Source organism: Notamacropus eugenii, chromosome 2 (assembly GCF_028372415.1).
Source record: "Notamacropus eugenii isolate mMacEug1 chromosome 2, mMacEug1.pri_v2, whole genome shotgun sequence".
In the NCBI taxonomy this organism is placed as follows: Eukaryota; Metazoa; Chordata; class Mammalia; order Diprotodontia; family Macropodidae; genus Notamacropus; species Notamacropus eugenii.
The window spans coordinates 188,356,370-188,379,736 of NC_092873.1; the positions used below are offsets into that span (position 1 = coordinate 188,356,370).

Below are 23,367 nucleotides of genomic sequence, written 5' to 3' on the forward strand. Positions count from 1 at the left end.
ATCCATTATTTAGACCTAGCTAGGAAATGACAAGGATAGAATGTCCCTGAAAGAATTCTCATTTTGGGGCACATTATAATCTGTAAATACCTGCTGGTTGATCCGTCCCCTCCCCTCACTTGTTTCTCTCTTTGGGGAAGCCTTCCCTAAATTCATCATAGACCAAAAGAAATATGGCCTAAAGAAAAGATTTCTCCAGAATAAGCCCTGTGCCTACAGCTTGTGGCTGAGCAAGTCACCATTCCATTTTCTTCATCTGTAAAATGAGCCTCCAAAGTCTTTTCTAGCTCTAAAGGCATGATATCTTCCTCAGAGAGTGGCTTCCTTTACATGATTACCCTGTTGCTCGCTTAGTATACACACGCACACATGCGCGCACACACACACACGCTCTCTACTCTGTCTGTCTCTCTCTTTCTCTCTTTCCCTCCCTCCCAGAATTTGTGGCTTTGCTACTTGTGTGACCTTGGGTACATCACTGAAATACTTCATCTGTAAGGAGCAGCTAGGTGGGGCAGTGTGGATAGAGCACCAGTGCAGGAGTCAAGAGGACCTGAGTTCAAATCTCACTTCAGACAGCTGACACTCACTAGCTGTGTGACCTTAGGCAAGTCACTTAACCCCAGTTACCTCATCCTGGGTCATCTCTAGTCATCCTGATGAATATCTAGTCACTGAATTCAGATGGCTCTGGAGGAGAAGTGAGTCTAGTGACCTGCACAACCCTCCCTCACTCAAAACAAAGTCAAGTGCAAATCATGTCATCATTTCTGTGATGGCATGGTCTTCTTTGGCAACGAAGGACGAACACACACTTCATCTGTAAACAGGGCTGTAGGCTCAATGGCGCTTTTAGCGGTCAGTCTCAATGGTCCTATGAACCGGCTCACCTGCCCTGAGTTTGTTCCATCTCGTCACTGGAGCTACCCCAAATAGTCCTCCCTGACTTCCTGATTTGATCATGTTGAAATTGACAAGAGTGTGGGTTGAAGTTCAGAGGAAAGGTCCTACTAGTGCTCTGAGAAATTGGACGTGAAAGAGATAACTTTTGCCTGAGTGTAGAGGGGATTTAAGGGAAAGGCTTTGTGGAAGAATTGGGCCTTGAAAAAAGGGGGCTCCCCAATTGCTTACCAGATAAAGTATAAACTAGTTTTGGCATTCAAAGTTACAGAAAAGTGACCTCAAATTTCTCATGCTGGTTTAAAAAAATCTGATATCCTATATGCACACACTTCTCCTAGCTCACCATGCCCACCTTAACAAGATAACAAGTGTCAAGAAGAATTAAAATCCAGGTCCTCTGGAGACAAACCTGGAACTCTGTCAATTTTGCCTCCCATGTTACCATGATTATTTATGTGTATAATTTTCCTGCATTAGATTTTTTAAAATTATCTTTATTTCTGAATATATCTTTCCTTGCTTTCCCAACCCATCGAGCCATCTTTTGTAACAAGAGTTTTTTTAAAAGAGGGGGAAAAAAGCAGTCCAGCAAAACTAATCAGCACAGTAGTCAGTTCTGAGAGTAAATATATTATTCCACACCTCTAGTCTCCCATCTCAGCTAAGAAGGGAGGGAGGCTCATTTTCTCAACTCTGCTCCTTGAAGTTTCTCAGCTTCTTGGTCATTCATGGCCCCCTGTAAATACAGTTTGGGGTAGTTTTCCACTGTGACTTGGGTAATCCAGTTAAGATTGGCCATAAACATTAACCCTGTGCCCAGAATTGCTTTCTAGGTCAGCACTTACTTTTGAAATAGAAATAGTCCCAGTACTTTGTTTATAAGTGGGCTACTTAAAACAGGTTTTTTTCTTTGTAGAAACAGCCTTTGTATGTGATGGCCCCCAGTCCAGCCCTCACAAATCAGTTAAACTAATGATGAACTTGATATGCATCTACTGAAGTCTTCTTTCAGTACCTTGTTTTTTCTGTTAATCAGTTAATCAACATTTATTAAGCACCAACTATGTGGCAGGCACTATTAGCCCTGGCGATGTAAAAAAGAGGTAAAAGACAGTTCCTACCCTCATGGAGCTTATAATGTAATGGTGGAGAGATAACAAGCAAAGAAATATGTGCAAATAAGCTACATACAGGATAGATAGGAAATAATTAACAGAGGGAAGACATTAAATTAAGAGGGGTTTAGGGCTTCCTGTAGCCTGGAGGTGACCTTGCTCTCTCAAAGGTTCTGGCTTGGCTTCTACCAAGATAGAAGAACTTCAAATACAGGCCCAGCGATGGACCCACTGTGGCTAAATTCAGAGAGGCTTATCACTAGTGTTGATTACTGGGTTATTTATTTGGTCACAATTACGCCTTAAACTATCATTGGACCTTAGATCTAGACCTGGAAAGGGCCTTAGAAAAGTCATCTAATTAACCCTGTCATTTTCTAGATGAGGGAATAGAAGCCTGGAGAAATTAAGGTATTTGCCCAACTTCTTACATCTAGAAAGTGGCCAACCCAGGATTCGAATTTGGGTTCCTGACTCCAAAACTAGCACACTTTCCCCTGTACTATACTATCTTAGGACAAGACGATGGGGCTTCATTCTATAGGACCCACATACATAAAGTCACTTATCTTTTGAAATATAAAGGCCTAAAAAATGTATTGTGCTGTGCTTGGAGTCCCCCTTGGAACCTTTCCACTCTATATGATGAGGCATCACATTTCTAACTCCAGTTGCCAAGAACATAGTTGTTGCCACGGTGGTAGCAGAAGTGGGAAGTGGGGCAAGGGGGCTTGAGGAGCTATGAGGTTATCTGCCTGTCGACTCTTCTTTCTTCTCAATGGAACCAGGAATTGGCCTTCCTGCCTGTATTTCCATATCCACCATCTGTTACTTCCTGCCAGGGTTTGCCTGGATAAGATTATAGATTTAGGGCTGGATGAGATACTGCAGAGGTCATGGTTGTCCAACTCTCCTTGTTATGAAGTAGGTAGTATCATTATCCCTATTTTTAAAGTTAAGAAGATATCCCATGGTAAAGTGAGCTGTCCAGGGTCATGCAGCTAGTAAACCAAGCACAGAACATCAGTAGTCTGATTCAATAGGGAATTTTTGTGACTTATTCAGTTATGTTCTACTCTTTGTGAGAGTTTTCTTGGCAAATGTACTACAATGGTTTGCCATTTCTTTCTCCAGCTCATTTTACAGATGAGGAGACTAAGGCAAACAGGATTAAGTGACTTGGCCGGAGTTACACAGCTAGGAAGTGTCTGAGGCCAGATTTGAACTCAGGTCTTCCTGACTCTAGGTTTGGTACTCTATCCATTGCACCACTTAACTGTAATAATACTCTGTATTGTATACATTTAAAAACATTATGAGAACACGTCCATATGCTTCAGCAGATTGCCAAAGGGTCCAGGACCCAAAAGTGGCTCCAAAGACCTGATATAATGCTTTTGGATTTGTAAAATAATTCAAGCAATTAATCACAAAGCATTTATTAACCACTTTTAAGTGCCAGGAACTGTAGTAATCATGAAGTTGCAGAAACAAAAATGAGTATCTTTACAACTGTTACTTCATTTGATCCCCCAAATACCCCTGTGAGGTAGATGTTATTATTATGTTCAACCACAGATAAAGAAGCTGAAACTCAGACTGGCTAAATGGCTTTTCTAGAGTTACACGGATAGTAAGTGTCTGAATCAGAATCTGAGCCCACATTTTCAGGGGTCCAGTTGGCTTTCTTTTATGCCATACATACCCAGTATGCTTGTTACATGTCATCCATTAAATAGCACCAGTGAGAGATCCCACAATGAAGCATCATGGTAATGGAATAGTTATGTTGTAGCTTATTTATTTTGAATTTCTACCCTGCCTGCTTCCCAGAAGTTGCTGCTTTGAGCTTCTCCAGTTAGCTTTTTCTGTTTGTTTAATGCTAGGTTTAGGACTAGAGTACACCAGGTCAGTGTTGCCTCTCTCCAGGTGGTTATTTGCATTCCAAGGAGGCACGATGTGACCTCTGGCGATGGCTGAGTCCTTGCAAAGTGGCCCCTTGTTGAGTCTGCCTGCTTGTGCTTGCCTCCGACTCTGCAGCTTCCACTTTGAATAGACTTTCCTGAAGAAAGATGCTTCCCCTCTCCCGGAATCCTCATTCACCACCGGCTTTTCAAAAGCCCAGAGTCTGAACTTTTGTGATTCAGAAAGGAAGGAGTTGTCTGGGTCTTTCTCATTGCTGGCAACCCACAGAAGAAAGTTGACACAGCTGTAGGAAAGAGTTTTTCTGTGGAGAAGCCTGGCATTCTAAGTTAGGGATATTCTTTTCTCCAAGGCTCTGCCATCTCCCGCTTGAAGGTTGCTATTGTTTCTAGCCTCTGATGCTCATGGCATTCTGTGCATCCGTCAGTGTAAAGGGTACTACTCTCAGATAACCTTGGACCTGTCTGTTGGATGTGGGGGCTATAAATAGCTCCTTAGGCTTCAGATTATCCCAGTTAAACCTAGCTTCCTGGAAGGGGGTAGGGGATGACCTGTGTTAGTAAGAGAGCCTCTTGTAAAGAGTAAATGACTGAAGATAGGGAGTGGACAGAAGAGCCAAAATTACTGCATAATTGTTACTTTCCTGGATTTGGGCAGGGAATGAAAAATATCTCATGAATGCCTTTTGGGAAGTTTCTCAATGGCAGAGCAAAAAAAAAAAAAAACAACTTTGGTAATTTTTGCATGGATCAATTTCAAACTCAAATATTCATAAGCACTTGATAGGCTTTTGGTAGAATCCCTATTGCTCACCACACCCCAGGCCCCCACATCCCCTATTACTAGGGCATGCAGACTGCCCTATTTCATGCTTGCCTGTGTGTGTAATGCACCCTCAGACCAACTCTGCTTTCACTGAGAATGAGAGAATGGTTGTCATAGTACAGTGTGGCATTGCCGACTCATCGAGCCTGATAGCCCCAAGGGTTCAGGGGGCATGCCCCAAGGAGATTGCCTCACTGCCTTCGCCGGAGAATTGTAATCATTGTCACAAGATCAGAGCTCAGAGATGGGAAGGGCCTTAGAGGGCTGAAGTAGCTTGCCTAATGTGACGCAGCTGGTAAATTGTTGTGCCAGGACTTACCCCTCCCCCGTCTTCTGATTCCAAGTTTAGTGCACTTTTTACTGGACCAACCCACAACTGAGCTTTATACTTTGCCCTGCCTTGGAGATTCCTAATCTTTCTGGAGTTCAGAGAAGCCCATTGTTGGGTAACTTGTTACCGTCTCAGTTGTTTCTTCTGCAAAGTGCTGTACATTTATTTTTTTTAAATGTGGGTAAAAATCAATTTGGCTTTGCAAGTCTATCCTACCCCCACCCCACCCTTTGAAGTAATTGTAGACATGCTAAGTCTAATAGGGATGGAGAATCTTTAGAGTTTATTTTTTATTTTTTAAAATTTATTTTTATTTATGGAATAAAATAGCATTTCTATAACATAGTACAAAAAGCTGATTGCACATGAAATTGCAACTCTCTTACGTACAACTTGCTATTAGGTTTTTAGACCTTCACCTTCAGTCTCTACGCTAAATTTCTGTTTTGTCCCTTCTAGCGCTTGAAATGCTCTAAAATGCCAAGAAGACACACAGTTTTCTCTTTAAGGAATCCCGATCCTAAACTGGCAGAACATGGGCTTGGACCGTAATATGCATCTCCAGAAAAAGCTATAGGACAAATATCATAAGGTCTTTGTGATTCCAGCATCTTTGACAAAATTCATAGATGTCTTATTCCAGTTGGGTCCCATCCATAGCCGTTGTTTCTCAATCAGTTACCCAAGGATGTTCTAGTCTGAGAAGTGCTGTTGATTTAGGAGGCCTTGCCAATGAGATGATTCTTACAGGTTTAGCAATTTTGTTTTTGACATGGAAGCTGCTTTCTCTGTCGGCGCAAGTTGGCACCTTCTCTGAACCCTACAAACATAAGAGAGTTGTCCAACAAATTAAATGACATGTTGATATATGAAGGAGATGTGAACAACAGCCAGCCTTTGTACCAGGATCTTTCAGTAATGTAGAATCCTTTGCGGTTTCTTTAATAATAAAATTATGAAAATTGCCTGATTTTGAGTGGGGTGAGGTTTGGTGAAGCACTGCTAAGTAGTAATTCCAGGCCACATTTGATATGGCTATGAAGGGTACCATACCTCCTTGGAATCAGACTGGTACTCACTGGTCAAAGAAGAATGAAAGGGGTAGGTAGGTGTTCAGGACCTAAATTGTTTCATGAGGGCTTTTAAAACAGTGCTTGATAAAGAACCCTACGTCTTTTTTTAAGACTGGTGAGTACACATTAGTAATCAAGGCATCCTGGCAATTCCTGCTTACATCCAGGAAAATGTATGCTTTTCTTTTTTTCTTTGTATCACCACTGCCTAGCATTGCACACTATAGGCACTTAATAAATTCTTGTGAATTGAATGCATATTAGAAACTCTATTTCATAAACTTCAGGAAAGGATATCATAAGAGAATCCTACTCCTGTCCCTCTTCCATTATACCTGTCCTCCCAGAATCTCATCAACTCCCTCAAAAGAAAGAGAAGGAAGCTAGGATTTTTATCCTCCTATTGCTGAAACATCAAATCTCTTGCCGTATTTGGCCTCATTTTTGTGTTTCCCTAGAAGGGTAAAACCTGACTGCCCCCTATTTTGCAGTCTTGGCTATAGTAGATCTCCTGATAGAGTAGATCCCCAAACCTCTAATCTGGGGGTTGGGGTTTTTTTTGTTTTTTTTTTCTATAAGAAAATCAAGCAGGAGAAATTTTTATACTCCCCCCCACCCCACTAGCAAAAGAAAGGCACTGAAGGCTGATTATAAATTCTAGATGTTAAGCTTTTCTCACAGCTTCTTATTTTTAATTGACTGGCTTAGTGGGGAAAGCAAGACTTGGAATCAGAAGACCTGAGTTTGAGCTCCCCAGTACAAGTTGGGTGACCTTTGAGCAGCTCACTCTTCCCAAAGGCTTGGTTTCTTAGTCTCCAAAATAAATATGGTTAATATTTCCACTATTTACAGAATTGTGTGAAAACAGTACTTTATAAACCTTAAAGTACTCTAGAAATGTGAGTGACTCTTTGCCATTTGGGATTAAGGAATAGAAATTGCTTTTGCTTAGTATAAAAATTTCAGAGCGTAATACTTTGTGTATCTGAGAAATAAAACGAACTTCTTTCATGGCGTGATGCAAGGTCCTTACAAACAGGAATGATTTCATTCTTTAGGTGTAGTATAGGGCCTGATACATGGTAGTAGTTTAGTAAATACTCATTGGCATAGCCATCTTTTCTTGTTATAAATATCAACAGTTGGAAGATAAAGTGTACATACACACACAGATTATTGAATATTTCTACATGCTTGTGTGAAAGTTTAATGATTGATACCGTTTGATTCCTGGGGGAGATTGAGGATGTGGAGAAAAAGACTAGTGGATGAAGTTTGAGGGGAAAGTTTCAGTTTATTTTCATTCAGACTTTTTTTCATAGTTTACCACTGCAAATAATGAGAATCAGAAATGGTCAATTGTACTTCTAATGATTGGACAGATATAGTACAGACTTAGGTATCTTAGGAAAATCAATAAGTGACTGTTGGCTGATAAACAAGGCCATAATTTGTAATTATAGGTAATACCAGTCTAAGCTGGTCAAAATGCCTCCTCAAAGTCTTCACCTGTCTTCTTTGACCTCTTGGGCAGCAGGTTCACCTCCTAGGCCCATAGAGAGTTCAGTTCCAGTAGGGGCCCTGGAAATGGTCCAGATAGTCTGCTGCCAGTCCACTCATTGCTGGTAATGTTGCTACCCCATTTTTGATTTAAAATGCTGGGGCATGGATTTTTATTACAACTTGAAATTCTGTATTCCAATTGAATCCACTAACAGAAAAGAGTTCTTTTCCTCATTATCATGGTGTATCCTCCACTGTCCTTTCTCATCTATATTCATTCTTTTCCATATTTTTTTCTCCTTTCCTAGTCATCCATTGCCTTTGGATGGGAGGCGGGGGGGGGGGGGGGGGGTGGGCGGTCTGTGGAGTCATGTCACCAGCTGTTTTTCAGTTGCATCCTCCAAGATTATTCTCAGTGCTAGCCCTTGGCGTGCTACTGAGTAATTAAGGCCAGGATTCCTTTCAGAACCACTTTTGGTGTGGCTTGGGAAAATTAATGCACATATGGCTTTAGTACCCTTCAAACATTTACCAGCCATGCTCAACTCTAGCCATGGAATGAGTCTCTCTTTTTAATGTCAAGACCCCTCCAAACCAAATATTATGCAATTAGACATTACTAGTCATCACCATTGAAGAGAATATGGGGCACCCTAACCTTCAAGGGCAGTAATATTCCTGTTCCCCTCATTACTCAAACAGTTGACAACTCCGCTTAGCCAAGGGATTTTCATTTAATGTGATGACGCATGGAACAAGTTAAAGTCACACCCAGAGAACATAAACATTGTGATATTTCAAGATGTGGTTTATGACCTTAAGCATTTCCTCTCATTCCCTTTTGTTTTAAATGATGAATCAATTTATCAGGGCAACAGCTTGAGGCTCAGGACAAAGGATTTTATTTCATTTCCAGATCACACAATAGACAAAGTTCCTAATTTTGAAGTGGTAAAAGGGTGTGATTTGGAGCTCAAAGAATGGAGTAAGGGAGGAGGAGATTATTGAATATTTCTGAAATTGACAAATAAAGGCTATTGAACATTAATTGCATGATAAATAGATAGGTAGATAGATAGACAGACACATATCTTAATCCTTAACTTCGAAGAACTTACAGTGTTATTGCGAAGGTGATGCGTGTGCCAAACAATTAGAGGACAATACAAGATAAATGGGAATTGTACAGTATAGCCCTAAGTGCTATAGGAGAAGAGATATCTGTGGATTATAGTTTTCTACCTGGAAGGAACCTTAAAAGGTTTCCAGCAATTAGAGGGTATCTGACTCAACATCATCGTACTGGTAAGAATACTGAGGGCCCAAAGTGCTTTGTCTTTGTATCTCTAATGCCTAGTATAATGCATGGGACATAGCGGGTATTCCATTAATGATTAATGATATGTCGATTGAGAAGAAGCTACCTTGATCTAAGTAAGACTTGAATTGGCAGATATTAGAGTGGTGGACATTCTAGGAGAATACTTCATTAAGTCAATCAACATGTGTTGCTTATCTACTGTATTTCCTAGCCCTGAGCTAGACATGATATAAAGTATATGTCTGGGGCTTGTTTCCTTCACTGCATTGTAACTTCTTTATATTACTATTCAAAAAACACCATAGTGGCCTGCAAGAAGTTGATGAGAGGAACTCCTCAAGGCATTTATAATTTCATTGAAAAACAAGACACACACTTACATGGAAGACAAGTTATGTAATAGAAAGCCACATGTGTTCCAGTGATGAATGAGAAAAGGGAAAGATCGTGGTGGCTGGTACCATCAAGAAACATATTACATTTTTTAAAAAAATACATTTGAGTGATTTTTTTGTCTTTATATAAATTATTCACTACTCAACTACCCCAGCCCCAGATTGAACATTCCCTTGGAACAAAAAAGCAGCTAAGCAAAAACATCTGCCACACAAATTATCTGACAATTTATACATTGTTTTGTCTTAGTAGTCTAGGGAGGGCTTTATAGAGGAGGTGAGACTGGCCCTTGACCTAGAAGGATGTCCAGGAGTTATGTGAGTGAAGATGATGGGGAAGGACATTCCAAGTAGAAGAAGCAGCATGAGCAAGAAATACAAGTAGAACATGTTTGATGTGTTCAAAGGACAGTGAGTTGAAACAACCACTGGATATTAGGTAGAATGGTGAATTGGAGGAATGATAGGCAGTAAGGTTTGACTTGACAGGAAGAACAGATTGGGGAGGGTTTCCAGTGCCAAGGAAAGGTACTTGAGAGTATGCCATAGAGGGAAGAACATTGGACTTGGAGTAACAAAGCTCTGAGTCTTGGCTTTGACACTTAGTAATTGTATGATCCCAGACAGATCAGTTATTCTCACAGCCTTGGTTTCCTCATCCATAAAATGGGTACTATAATCATACTTAAACTACTTATCTCAGAGGATTGATGTGAATAATAGCACATTAAGTCATTGTTATATAAATGTGAACCATTATTACTGACAGTGTGGGCTTGAAAAATTCAGATTTCATGCCCAGTCTGGTTTTTTCTCACACTAAATGTAACCTTTGTATTTGACCTAAAACTTTTTCCTAGCTATTCTGGGAGCATAGCATGTTGAAGAACCTGAGAAAATTTCTAATCTGTTCTACTGTATAGTGTTATTAGTTAGCTAACAAAAATATCTGCCATCTTGGGTGCCATGTTGGGCACTGAGCTTACAGTTCCTCCCCCCCAAAAAAGATTATCCCTTTGCCCAATTTACAAAGTGAATGTAACTTTTTTTTACATTTTTATATTTAACAATGACTAGCAACCTGAAAGTTTTAACAACAAAAATTGGAAATCCTCCAACATTATTATAGGAGCCTCTCTTTCAGATAACCCTCCACTCTTTCTTCCTTCTCCTTAAAACCTCTGGACTTGGACTTCCTTTCTCTTACCTTCCCCTCCCAACCCCAGTGTTCCATTAAGAGTCCTTACAGCTCATAGATAGACTGAAACTCCCAAGGCCTAGGAGGTAATGACAACACAGATTCCAGTTTTTGCAGCTAAATGATGTGTCTGTGTGTCTGTGTGTGTCATGGAAAGTAAAAGTTCTATTAAGACTAGCTTGACTGTCTCTACACATGAGTTTTGGTGTACCATCAGGGAACTCCCCTGAGGCAACCCACACTTGTTTTAAGTCAAGATTCAATATTAAATTTTAGAGAATAATACTGAGGAAAATTTCCCATGGAACATAGATAGATGACAAGCACCTTTTCCTGTTCCTTCTTCATCCTGGCTTCCACTAAACCTTTAAGAAATACTAAATAACCTATAGGCTTGGTGTCTTGATTTTTCCTTTTGGGAGAGTCTCTGAATACAAATTCAATCTCTGTATAGTCTACCACTAGAAAAACCAGTTAGTTAGTTCCTTGGTCTTCTTAACCTCTGTACAGAATTCTGGGATCCCAGATGGTACATGACCAGAAATGTGTAGAGCTGTGTCTCCTAACTCTTCTTCTGGCAAAAACACAAAAAGCTTGCCTGGCACAACTTGGCTTATTATACGTACCTTTGGTAATCTTGCTGACATAGATGATAAGCTTGCTGCCCTCTCCTCGAGTCTCCTTGATCCTAGAAAGTATCTGATGAGTTATTAAGTTAAATGATGATGTTGTACCACATCTGCATGCTCCCCTGCACTGTTTAACATCTCATAATAACAATGATAATAATTCATTTATATAGCATTTTAAGATTTGCAGAATGCCTTATTTATATATTCTCCATTGGATCTTGGTTAGAACAGTGAAATGAGACCAGATAGATTCATTGATGAAAATAACTCATAGTGGTTTGGACTCTCCTTAAATATGAACCAGCTTGTATCTCAGAAGCAGCCAACCAGTCCCTTTCTGTCCATGTTGATTTTGGCTTTAGGGATAAGCAAATTTAATCCCCAGTATCTGCAACAATTGCCTAGAATCCATCTGAAGGGTTCTATGTTCAGGTTAATTAATCATTGCTTCATTTCCTTTTTTGACCATTTTTTTTCCCGTCCTGTGTCATAGGGGCTGGGAAATGAGTTCAGATTATCTGGAGAGAGAGGGAACGTGTTTCTTGTCACCTTAGCTGACTACTTTAACTGAGCCTTCCTTCACCTAATACAGGCATTTAGTCACTGTAGAAAAGCATCACTGAGCTTAATGGATTTGGAGTTGCGAGGCTTTCATGCTGGTTTTGGTATTTGGTTTTGGGTGTTTTTCCTGTGTTGTGTTCAGCAATGGGGCAATTTTTTTCCCCATTTGTTCCCCTCCCTTTGCCACAAAGATAAAAATAATCCTTTTAAAAAAAATTCATGTTTTTCTCAGTGGAATTAAGTTGTGGGAGGACAGCAGTACAAACATTTATGGTCTCATGTTCTACCACTTGAATAGGTTGGGGTTTTTTTATGTTTTTGTTTAGGGTTTTTTATTTTATTTTTTGGGAGGGGGGAGTCAGGGAGGTGTTTCCCGTTCTTAGAACATCATGTGTAGTCACATGACTTGGTGATAATTAGACAGAAACTTGCTGTCCCTGCAGATGCCAAGATTATAGGATGACATACCCTCGCCAGATGACAGCATAAACGAATATTTTTAGAACCGGCTGCATCATTTGGCCTCCCCATTTCTTTTTTCTTTGTATTCAACACCATCTCGATTTTTGAAATCTGTTTCTTTTGAGGGGTACAGCTTTGCAACATTCTTGGGGGGTCATTTCTTTCCCTTTCCCCTACATGAATGAGATTTAACTGTAGTTAAGAACTCCATAGTAGCATTTGTTTTGATGGCATATTGCCTGTTAACAGTAAGGTCTAGGAGCTTTCTTATTTCTAAACTTGCTTTTCTTTCCAAAGAAATGCATTTAATCTGTTAAAAATTTGAAACCCCCCACATACATACACACACACACACACACACACACACTCGCTCTCTCTCTCTCTCTCTCTCTCTCTCTCTCTCTCTCTCTCTCTCTCTCTCTCTCTCTCTCTCTCCACTCTGACCTAATACTTTTTCCCTTTGACAGCATAAGAACAGTTTATTCTTTACCACAGCCTAGGGGACATGTGACCCTAACTTTAGGTATTGTTTGGTTCCCAGTCTAGCAGAATGTTTTATTGCGTCATCCTCTCCCTCTGCTCCTCCACTCAGTCAGTCAGTAAATACTTACTAAGCACCTACTGTATGCCAGGCATGTGCCTAAATACACTAGGAATTCAAAAAAGGCAGATTTCAACTTGAGTCAGCTTAACATGCAACAACTTTGAGCCTTTACAAAGGAGTGAGTAGGAATTGGACGAAATGAAAAACAGCTTTCTCTCTTTTTTTTTTTAATTTCTGTTCATGTTACTCAGATGTTTATACTTCTCTGGTATATAATGATAATATCAGAGATTTAGAACTAGAGGGTTCTTTAGAGGCCATGTAGTCCAACCCCCATATTTTATAGATGAGGAAAGTGAGGGACAGAGGATAAGTGACTTGTCCAGGGTCACATAGCTGATTAGTGACTGAGATTGGATTTGAACTGAGATCTTGAAAATCATGGACTCTTAAGTCTAAGCACTCTATCCACTTACACCCCACTGCCCTCACCAACATCACAGTATCATAGAAGGAGAACTGAAAAGAATCCTACAGCTCATTTAGCTCAGTCACATCATTTCATAGAGGAGGATGCCGAGGCCAGAGTGGTCAAAGTGATTCATTAAAAATCACTTGATACTGGCATGCTTTCACAGTATTTTACAGTCTGCTTTCCTTTTAACACAGGGAAATCAGCTTTGTTTTTTTTTTTCTCCCTGTGGATTTTTATCTTTTTTTTTCCTTTGACCCTGCGATATTTAATATAGAAAATTCGAAACTCCTTTTCCAATTCAGATGGGCAAAATTGATCAGGAACTTAGAATATAGAGAATCGCACTATCAGCATGTGTCAGGGACAGGACTTGAACCCAGAAGTTGGTAATTCTAAAGCCAGACTAACTCTCCACTGTGCCATATTGCCTCTCTTTTTTCTGTACTGGCAGCCCAGTAAGTGTGCAGAGAAATGCTAGAGCTCCCTTTGTTAAATTTGCAAGGACTCACTCTAAACATATATCCGTTCCTTTCCCAGTCTTGGGAAGGAATGGAGATGGGCGGGGGGGAAGAAAGGAAGGAAGAAAAGGAAAAAAAAGAGACATTCTTCTGAGCACATCTCCCTGTGTGCTCCATTACCTATGAAACCTGCAGTAGGTTCTCTGACATTATCATAGGTGGTAATGGGCCAGGAAAAAACCAAGGAAAACAGTGATGTATATTCTCTGTGAGATGCTGATTAATCTCTCTGCATTTCATGATGAAGGCCCCTGAAGACTTTTCTTTCTGATGAGGGAATTGTTTCCAGGTTCCCTGGCCTGGGGAACTGGGCCTTGACTATTTCAGGGCTTACAGGGCCTTCTCTCGGAACACCTTTGCCAGATTGTTTTGGTTACCTTCCCAACTGCACCCCATCCAGCCAGGCCCCTTTAGGGGCCTACATCACTCTGCCTCTCTACTTGGGGAGCCAAGTGTGTCACCTTTCCATTTGGAATTGCTTTCCAGGGCCACCTAATTAACACCAAGGGGAACTACAAGGGGAAAAGCACCTGAATTAGGTAATAGACTATCACTTCTCTCCTGGCACATTGCAGTAAGTTAAGACCAGAACCTGAGGGATTTTGTTCCCTGCTGACTCATTGCATAGTGATGTTAGTGTTCGGATTATGAAATGTTATTTTGAGAAAAAAAAACTACCTAGTAACCTTAGTAGAGGCAAAAGTAAAGGACATTGGTTGGGGCCCTCCAAAAATCAGGAGACCGATGGAGTGTTTTTTGAGTCTTTTCTCCCTCTAAAACCCAGAGGTGACCCTGGTTAGTTTCTACAAAGCAGATTAGAACTACCTAAGTCACCAAGATTAAGTAAATGAGCAACAGAAAGGGGGAAAAGTCAGTGATTTCCTTGACCTGTTTCCCTACTTTCTCAAAAGAAAAAAAAATGGAAGAAAAAGAGAGAGAAGAAAGGAAAGAGAAGAAAGGAAGAGAGAAGGAAAGGAAGGAAAGAAAAGACAGAGGAAAAGAGAAAGAGGAAAGAAGAGAAGAAAGGAAAAAAAAAGGAGTTAAGAAAGAGAAAACCCACTGAAAGATTTTCCACTAGGCTGTATAGCAGTTAACAAGGGCTCCCATGCCCATAGGTCTGATTTGTTCTAGAGATGAAACATGACTAGGCTAGCTTCCTGCATATTTGTATACAAAGAGTGTGACTTCAGCAGGGATGCCATTTCAAAGGGACAGATTGAGACTGAAAGTCACAAGAACATTTGTGAAAATTCCAAATGGATTTACAATAATGTCACCCCTAATGGGAAGTTACAGATGTATGTGACATATTTGTTTGTGAATTTATTGATGGATCTTTCATCACCTGCTCTTTCTAGCTGGTAAAAAGATGGGCAGCTAGTATATCTTGACGATTGCTTCATTTCCATCTTTGCTGTCTGTTTTATGAAACTTTATACTAACAAGACTGTGTTGTATTCATTTAAATTAATTTTTTCTCTCCCTCCCCCCACATAAATAAGGCAACTTGTTCCAGAGGCCTGTCATTGTAGCAATTTTTTAAAAAAATTAGATTATCTTTTGTTTTGCATCACTTGTATTTCCCACTATTTTTCTTTTCCTGCTTCCTCCCCCATGCCAGAGAGCCATCCCTTAAAATGAAAAATTTAAAAGGTACAAAAACAGTTCAGCAAAACCAACCACTATATTAATCCAAACTGTCATCCTGTGCAGAGTTCCACATCCATATAATCCCTTCTTGCCTCTTGGTCCCCTCCCCCACATTGAAGGAAGGAGAGGTACATCCACTAAGCTTGGAGACCAAGCTTTGTTGTTACAGTTTCTTAGGTTCTTCTTTCTGATTACCCTGTTACAGTCAAAGTGTAACATTGTTTTCCTGATTCTACTTTAGTTGTCATCCATTCATGTAAGTCTTCCATTGCTTCTCTGAAGTCTTCCTGTCTTTTTCTTGTGGTGCAGTAATGTTCCATTACATCATTGTTTATAGCCATTTCTCAGTCCTTTGCTACTACAATAAAAAGCTGTTAAGGTGTCAGCTTTTGTTGCTCACTTCTCTGCAAACATATGCTTTCTTGTCTCATCAGTTCATATTAAGTGGCCACTTTAAATCTAAATCAGACTACTTTGTATCTATTCAGATCCATTCTCAAGTATCTTTTTGTCTTTTCCTGAGAGGAATGTGGGAGACGGAAATGTTAGTTGCTGATGAGGTTGTTTTATTGGGGATTTCTCTCTCTCTCTCACCCCCTTGCCCCTTCTCCCCCTATGTGTGTGTCTACGTGTACACATATGTTTTTCTTCTGATTTTTAATAATTTAAGAATCAAATTTGTGGAACTTTCTACTTAGATGTTAATTAATCTCCCATAGTGTAGGGAGTTTAAATTCCCCCACCAATGCAAACTAAATTAGCACTTACCAAAGGTGACAGTTTCTAGCCTACCTGGTAATGAAGAGTTAATGGAAAAGTTGGGCAGCCCTGCGGAAAACATGACTCCAAGTGTCAAAATGTTTAAGGAGGAGGAGTCTTAAGAAATCTAAGGCAGCATAGGACAGTGGGGAAAGCACTGGTTCTGGAGTCTAGACTGTGGGTTCAAATTAATTCCAGCATAAGGTACTGAGGTAGGTATCTTGGATTTACAGTGAGATGATCTAGGTTTGAATCTTGGCTTAGCCACTTCATAGCTGTGTGACACCTAGTTCCTCATCTGTAAAATGAGGTTAAAATGAATGGCCTCTAAGTGCCCTTCCATCTCCGAATCTGTGATTCCATGATCCTGGCCTCTGATGCTTACAAATCATGGGATTCAGCGTATCACACAAGACTCTCCCTGGCCTCATTTTCCTCATCTATAAAATCTGGGGAGGGAAATTTGGAATTAGATGTAGGATGTAGGCTTGTAGTTATATCTAACAGAAAGGCCTTGAAGACTGTGGCTTTGTCCTGAAGCCCAGCCAAGAGAGGGGGTCACACCTAAGAAAGCCTTGGTTTTCCAGCAGTTCATCAGTTTCTTCATGAAATGTGACTGTGATTTGAAGGGGCATAAGGGGGTGGGAAAAAGAGCACATGCCAGTCTATCTCCCAAGCCAGGACTATAATTTTAATAGCTAATTTGTGTGTGTAAATATAAATTTTATATGTATAATATATATATCTGTACACACATACATATATATGTATATAATGTGTATGTGGGCAGCTGAGTGGCACAGTAGACAGAGTGCCAGACCTGAACTCTGGAAGATTCATCGTCCTGGGTTCAAATCTAGCCTCAGACACTTCCTAGCTGTGTGACCCTGGGCAAGTCCTTTAACCCTGTTTGCCTCAGTTTCCTCATCTGTAAAGTGAGCTAGAGAAGGAAAGGGCAAAACCCTCCAGTATCTTTGCCAAGAAAACCCCCAGTAGGGTCATGAAGAGTCATCAGATACAACTGAACAACAATGTATCTATTTATACGTATATGTGTTTACATATGTAGTGCTTTAAGGAGCTAATGCATGTATCATTTGATCCACCCAACAACCCTGAAAAATGGATACTATTAGTATCATGAAAATACTAAATGGTGGAATTGAGGCTGGATGATGAGTGTCTTGTCTAGCTACCCTCCTTTTCCATTGGCACTTTTAACTGAAAAAAACAATAGGTTGTTTGGCTTTTGGAAAAGAATGCTAGGATTCATCCTTCCCGGCACCTTTACAATCCCCATGTTTTAGCCAAAGGACTTAACTTCTAGACATTTGCCTTTCTTTGTATTCTAATTGCTTATTTTACTTAGGTTCCTATATTTGGGGACACTGGCAGAGAAGAAAAATATATATCCTATGAAGAATCTTTAAGTATTATTACTCCCCTATAGAATTTTGTTTCTGGTGGTATTTGTCAAATAACCAGGCTTTTTCAGAAAGAGAAACTCACTGGCTCTGTAGTGGGAATGAAAAATTCAAATCACTAAGTATCTGTTAAATTCCTTACCTGGAAATTTGTCTTTGTACCGAGTAGGTAAAGACAAAAAACAAAGGAGAAGAAGGAAATAGTCCTCACCCACCAGGTTCTATACAAAGTAAATGCAGAACAGTTTCAAGAATTGAGGACAGTGGGGTTGTATGTATAAGGTTCAGAAGTTCCACATTAAAGATTGAATGTTCTAATCATCTTTTCCCTCTTTTTCTCCTTCAGACCCTCAAACTGACACAAGATCTAAAGAGGAAGAAATAAAAAAACCCTTTGCCAAATCTGCTCTCAGCAAGTGGACAGTGACACCGTTTACAGCTTAATGACCTTTGTGAATCAATCCTGCATCATTTTCCTAATCAAGCGGAGACTGTTAATGGCCCCCTCATCCCCTCCACCCCAGCAAAGCTCCTATTGAACTCGAGAACGTATGCAAAATCTTTCCTGTACAGGATGATGGAGCACCTTCTGTGGACACAGCACCCAACGCCCCCACGCCATCTTGTCAAGACACACTGTGTACCCTTTATCAGTAGTTCCCTGCCAATGATCATGTGGTGTTATAATATAGCAGTGGTTTATGGGCTATTTTAAGTTTGGGTTTTGTGTTTGTTTTCTTGCTTTTCTTATTCCTGTGCCCATGCAGTGGTTTTTTTGGTTGTTTTTTAATTTTTTCTGTTAACTAGATTCACCCACCCTTTCTTTCCCTGGCAAGTTGAAAACTTTGGAAGGAAGCAAACACTTGCCAGTTACTTTCCAGCTTTAGGAGTCCCAGACGTTGGATCCCTTTGACTCTGTAGACTGACAAGTCACATAAGCAAAGGAGCATATTCTTTCATGTTTTGTCTGATAGAAAACTATTCTCTTCTTAGAAACCTAACAATGGCACAATCATTTTCAAAAAACAGTACATAGCACAGGAGAAATGAAGACCAATGCATCCTATACAGTATTTTGGTGTGTTTTTTTTTTTAATTCTGAATGAAGATTCTTTTGGAGGGTCCACCAAAGAGACCCAGAAGCTGATTTACTGTTGTCTAAACCAGGATGGACTGTGTTTTTTGTGGACTGATCCCCGTTCAATGTAGTGGACCATCTGTTTATTGGTCAGAAACTCAGCTATTTTCAGGAGAGAAACAAGTTAAGATGCCCATTCATTGCCAAAAACCACTTAGAAATTTCTTTTTTGGAGGAAAGTTGGGGGGAAAGTAGTTCTGTTCTGCATTGAAAATGAGATAAGGTTTTCGCCAGTTTATGTCAGGCCTAACGTGGATAATCTATGTGAGAAGTGCAAACCAGACTGATGGGGGGAGTTTGGATCTTCCATACTTCTTTGAATACTTTTCCTTGATTGCTTTCCACCTCAACGTGTAATCAGATCTCCCACAGTTGTACAAGGGAGAGAAACAGTACCCCACAAACTGATTTTTTTTATAACCTTGGATTATATTTGAACAAATGAAGCAGAAATGAAAGGCCATTTTAAACTTTTTGTTTTGCTTTTCCAGGCTTTTCATCTTTTTTTTTTTTTTTTTAAGTTAATGGTGCTTTCTGTTTAACCTGGAAAGTGTGATTCTTTTTGTTCGTTTCTTTGGTAGGGAGGACAGTTGAGTGTTCCATTGGTATGGGAAGAACCTGGTAAGAAGCAGCTCCAATTAGTCCAGCGTTGGATCACTTGTCCAACATGATCTATGAAGACTTTTTTTTCCCCACTTTGGATAAAATCATTATGCATATAAGTGTATAAATATATTTTATTATGTAGAGTACAGAAATGAATAATTATGCATGGGGGGTAAGAATACAAACCTGTATTCCATCCCAAAGTTTCAGTGCAGAAGTTCTCACTGATATTGGTCCCATGCAGCATATAGCAACTTTCTTCCACGACACACAAAACACACGTGCACCTGCCATCATCTACCGAGCACCTTTTTTGTTCCTTTACATTATCTTGGGGGGCCGATATTGGTAGAAATTATACCTGATGTGTTGGGCATCCCATTTGATCTCTTAAATGCCATGTTTGTATTGTCTTTTTTGAGTGATGACCCTGTTTCATCATGTTTCACAGAATTTGTAAATGCTTGTGCGGTTGAGATTATGGTAGATCAACCTGGACATAGCAATTTTTTGAACAACTTAAGAATCTTATCCTTTTTATTGCAAAAGGTAGTAAGTGTGTTCAGATTGGTCAGTTTGTCAGTGGCAGGGTTTTGCTTCCTGTGTTCCTTTACCATGATGAGAGCTTGAAAATTGTACAAATAAGACACCTATCAGATTTTGCTTGCTAGTCTTCTCTGAAAAGCAAAAGGTGTGCCTGGTCAGGCATCAGTGAAAGAGAAATACTTCTCTCCATCTTCATTCCTCTGTCCTGAAAGGAGAAGCTCGCTGATTGGGCCAGAGAGAGGGATTGCACTGTTTGGAGTTATTTTGTCAGATTACCTACGGGTAACCAGCTGGTGGTAGGGAGCTGTTAGGTTGTCTGAGAGTCTAGGCTGCTCCAGCTAGACAGCCTAGAGATGGCAGTTCAGCTCCTGAGTCGTAAGGGGGTTGTTTTTTCTTTTTGCTTTAGACCCCAAGAGTTGTTTTGGGGTGGGAGAGGGCAGGAAATAAGTCAGAAAAAGTCCTAAATGTGTTTCATCTGAAAAAAAAAATGGTATTGCGTTCCCTTCGGTTATATAGTATCTTTTTTGTTCTCTTTTTCCATATTTGATGGGTTTTAATCAGAAATTATCTTGAGAAATGTTTTGAACTCAGATTAGAATCTAAGACAGCTGAATGCAAGAAAGCACGGGACCAGGGAGTTAAAGAACTGAACAGAAAGTCTTCCCTCCCCACCCCCTTTATTGAAAGACTCAGTGAAACAATCGCTTAAGCATGGGGTATTCTAAGAGACGGAATCCCTGAGCTGTACAGGAGGGCTACAGGAGGGGTGGGGAAGGTCTGAGCCCCTCTGGTTCTAGACCTAGAGTTGTTATAGTCCTTCTCTTTAGCCTCGTACTGGCTTGGTCTCCCTGTTTTATACCATGTCCCCTGTGGAAGGGAGCCCTGTTTGCTGAGACTGAGCTAAAAGGCCAAAGAAGCCTGCTGGAGTTGTAGCCATACCTCTGTTGACCTGAGCTGGTAGAGGTGCCACTTGTGGCTTTTGCCTCTTCTGACAGATTAGACTGAAATGAAAAGCCCGCCCACGCTTATCATCTGGAAGTACTGATACTGACTTGTGTGTCAATAGAGCTAAGTTTGAAAGCATAGTAACAAGCCCTACTCTCTCGGGCTGTTTTAGGTGTAGGATGCTAAATAGAAAATGCAGTTCCCATAGATGGTCTGATCACTAGCGTCAGCCAACCAGATTCCAGCACTTCCTAATCGTCCCTTTCCGACCCCCACCTCTCAGGGTAGTATGGGGAGGGCTATTTCTTTGATAAGGAAGCCAGAAGAGTAACTAATGTTTCTAATTAGACATGCACTCTGGGGAACTATTCCCCTCTGAGACCCCAGGCCCAAACACCTTTTACCAAAGTTAGGAAACAGCTTTATCGCAGACTTTCCCTGTATGTACTCAAGTGCAGAATATGCACTGCCCTTTTCAGGTTCAGGTATATCCTTATCTGTGCATGAGTCTGAAGTGGCTTTTCTTTTCTTCTATTCCCTCATCTACCATGTTATTCTTGCTGAATAACAAGTCATTTGGTGGATGTGTTGTTAATTATTTTTTTACTTTAAAAAATCTCTCCTGTTAATCAGAGGAGGATGTTTGATACAGTACAAAGCGGGCTTTGTGGTGTGTGTGTGTGTGTGTGTGTGTGCGTGTGTGTGTGCGTGCATGTGTGTGTGTTGATTTTAACAAACACGTCTACTGCCTCCCCTCCCTGAGGATGAAGCTCATGGTGGCTTTCACTACTACCAGCAGATATTTCCCATTCATAGGGGTAAGATTTCAAGTTAGTTAACAAACAATTTGTGTTCATTGGACTAAGGATGATGAGGACAGGTTTATCTCCCACCTGATGGATCTTTCTCTTTCTTAATAGTCATCATTTGGGCTTCTTGTAGATGCAACCAACACCAAAGTAGTACGGTAGCCATTTAATTATTCCCCACAGGCATGTAAGGGACTCCATGGGGATGGGCAAGGAAAAGAAAAAAGCAGTAGAGAAATTCAGGTCTTCAGGCTTTCTGCAACCAAAATCAAAATATCTGCCTTTCCTTTAAAAAGAAGTTTCTTCTAATATTTTCACTCTGATTAAGGAAAACTAATCTTTCCAGTACTAAAATTCACTGATTCTATTTTCTCTTGGAATATTCTACGAATATATGATTAAGTATGATTTTTTTTTTTAATTAAGAAAACCAGTTGGTTTATGGGGAGATAATCATTGGCAAAGAGGTACGAAGTTCAGCATCTCTGGGGAAAGGGGAAAAAGACTTAGTTTTCCTGAAATCATGTCCATCAAATAAGATCTTATAGCAGATACACAAGTTATTAAAGAGTTTTAGTGTTAATATTTAATACATAAGCGCTAAGCATCTGAAGTGGTAACATTTATGCAATTTGAACAATTGTGTATTTTTCTTATTTAATTTTATTTGTGATTTTTTTTCTTTTGTGAACGATTGGTTATGAGGCTTCTGCCTAACTCCAGAAATATTTGTACCATTGCTTTAAAAAGCTATATGTTAGGACATTTATTTCTCTAAAATTATGTTATTGCTTGGCAATCAGTTTCCTCTCATATAATTGTCTTAGTACATCACGTGCTTTGGAAATATAAACAGATGTGGAGGACCAGATAAATTAGTTAATATTTGAAAAAAAAATGTATTGTGCATTTTGGCTTCACATGTTAAACTTTTTTTTTCAGAAAAAAAAAAAGTTGCATGAATGGAAAAAAAGTATCTGTATACAGTATCTGTAAAATTGTCTTCTCTGTTTTAGTTTCTTGCTAATAACCTGTACAAACTAGAATGATGTCAAACCCCTGTCTTTGGTGCATGGCCACAGTCAAAACACCTAAGAATCAAGAGGCTCCTACTTTTCCTTGGTGGTGCCTCATCCTTTCTTTTAGAGTGAACACTATCCATTTGCATTCTCATTGAGGATCTTGTCAAATGCTGTGTTGCCATGGATTGACTAACCAACTATATACCCTCTCTCTTCAGGAGGATCAAACTACCTTTGATTTGAGAATCTTTCCAAACGAAATAGAGATGCTGTGCTTATTTTTCCTCAGTGTTTATCTGTAGATATCACCTTGTGTATTCCATTTTCACTTGTAATCTAGTTTGTAAAAGAGATGGTGACCGCATGTAAATAAAGCATAATGACGCTCTACCCTGCTCTGAGAAAGTGTGCTGTTCTCCAGTTGCCTGCCCCTCCACTCCATTCCCCCTTCAATAACAGAATCCCCCAGATTCACCCTATTAGAGGACAAAAGTGGTAGAAAGCTGCCTCTATCCAAAAAGGTTCACTCAGTTGAGTATACCCAATTCAAGCTGGGTACAGAATGTGTCAACCTTTCTCTTAGAGTGCCAAAGAAAGATCTGGCCCTTAGGAACACCCAAACGTTGAAGCAAAATCAAAATATTAGGCGGTCTGTCCAAAGCATCTGAGGTCTATATGTTGCTTATGAC

The 23,367-nt window shown here is 40.0% G+C and overlaps 1 protein-coding gene across 2 annotated transcripts in view; it reads left to right on the top strand.

Moving 5' to 3' along the window:
* FOXO3 (forkhead box O3) overlaps nucleotides 1–23,068 on the top strand; it is a 153,886-nt gene extending 130,818 nt beyond the window's left edge. For both annotated transcript variants that reach the window (XM_072642996.1, XM_072642995.1), the window contains exon 3: nucleotides 17,959–23,068. The gene's annotated coding sequence lies outside the window, so the exon portion shown is untranslated. The remainder of the gene's footprint in view (nucleotides 1–17,958) is intronic.
* Nucleotides 23,069–23,367: the final 299 nt, after the last annotated feature.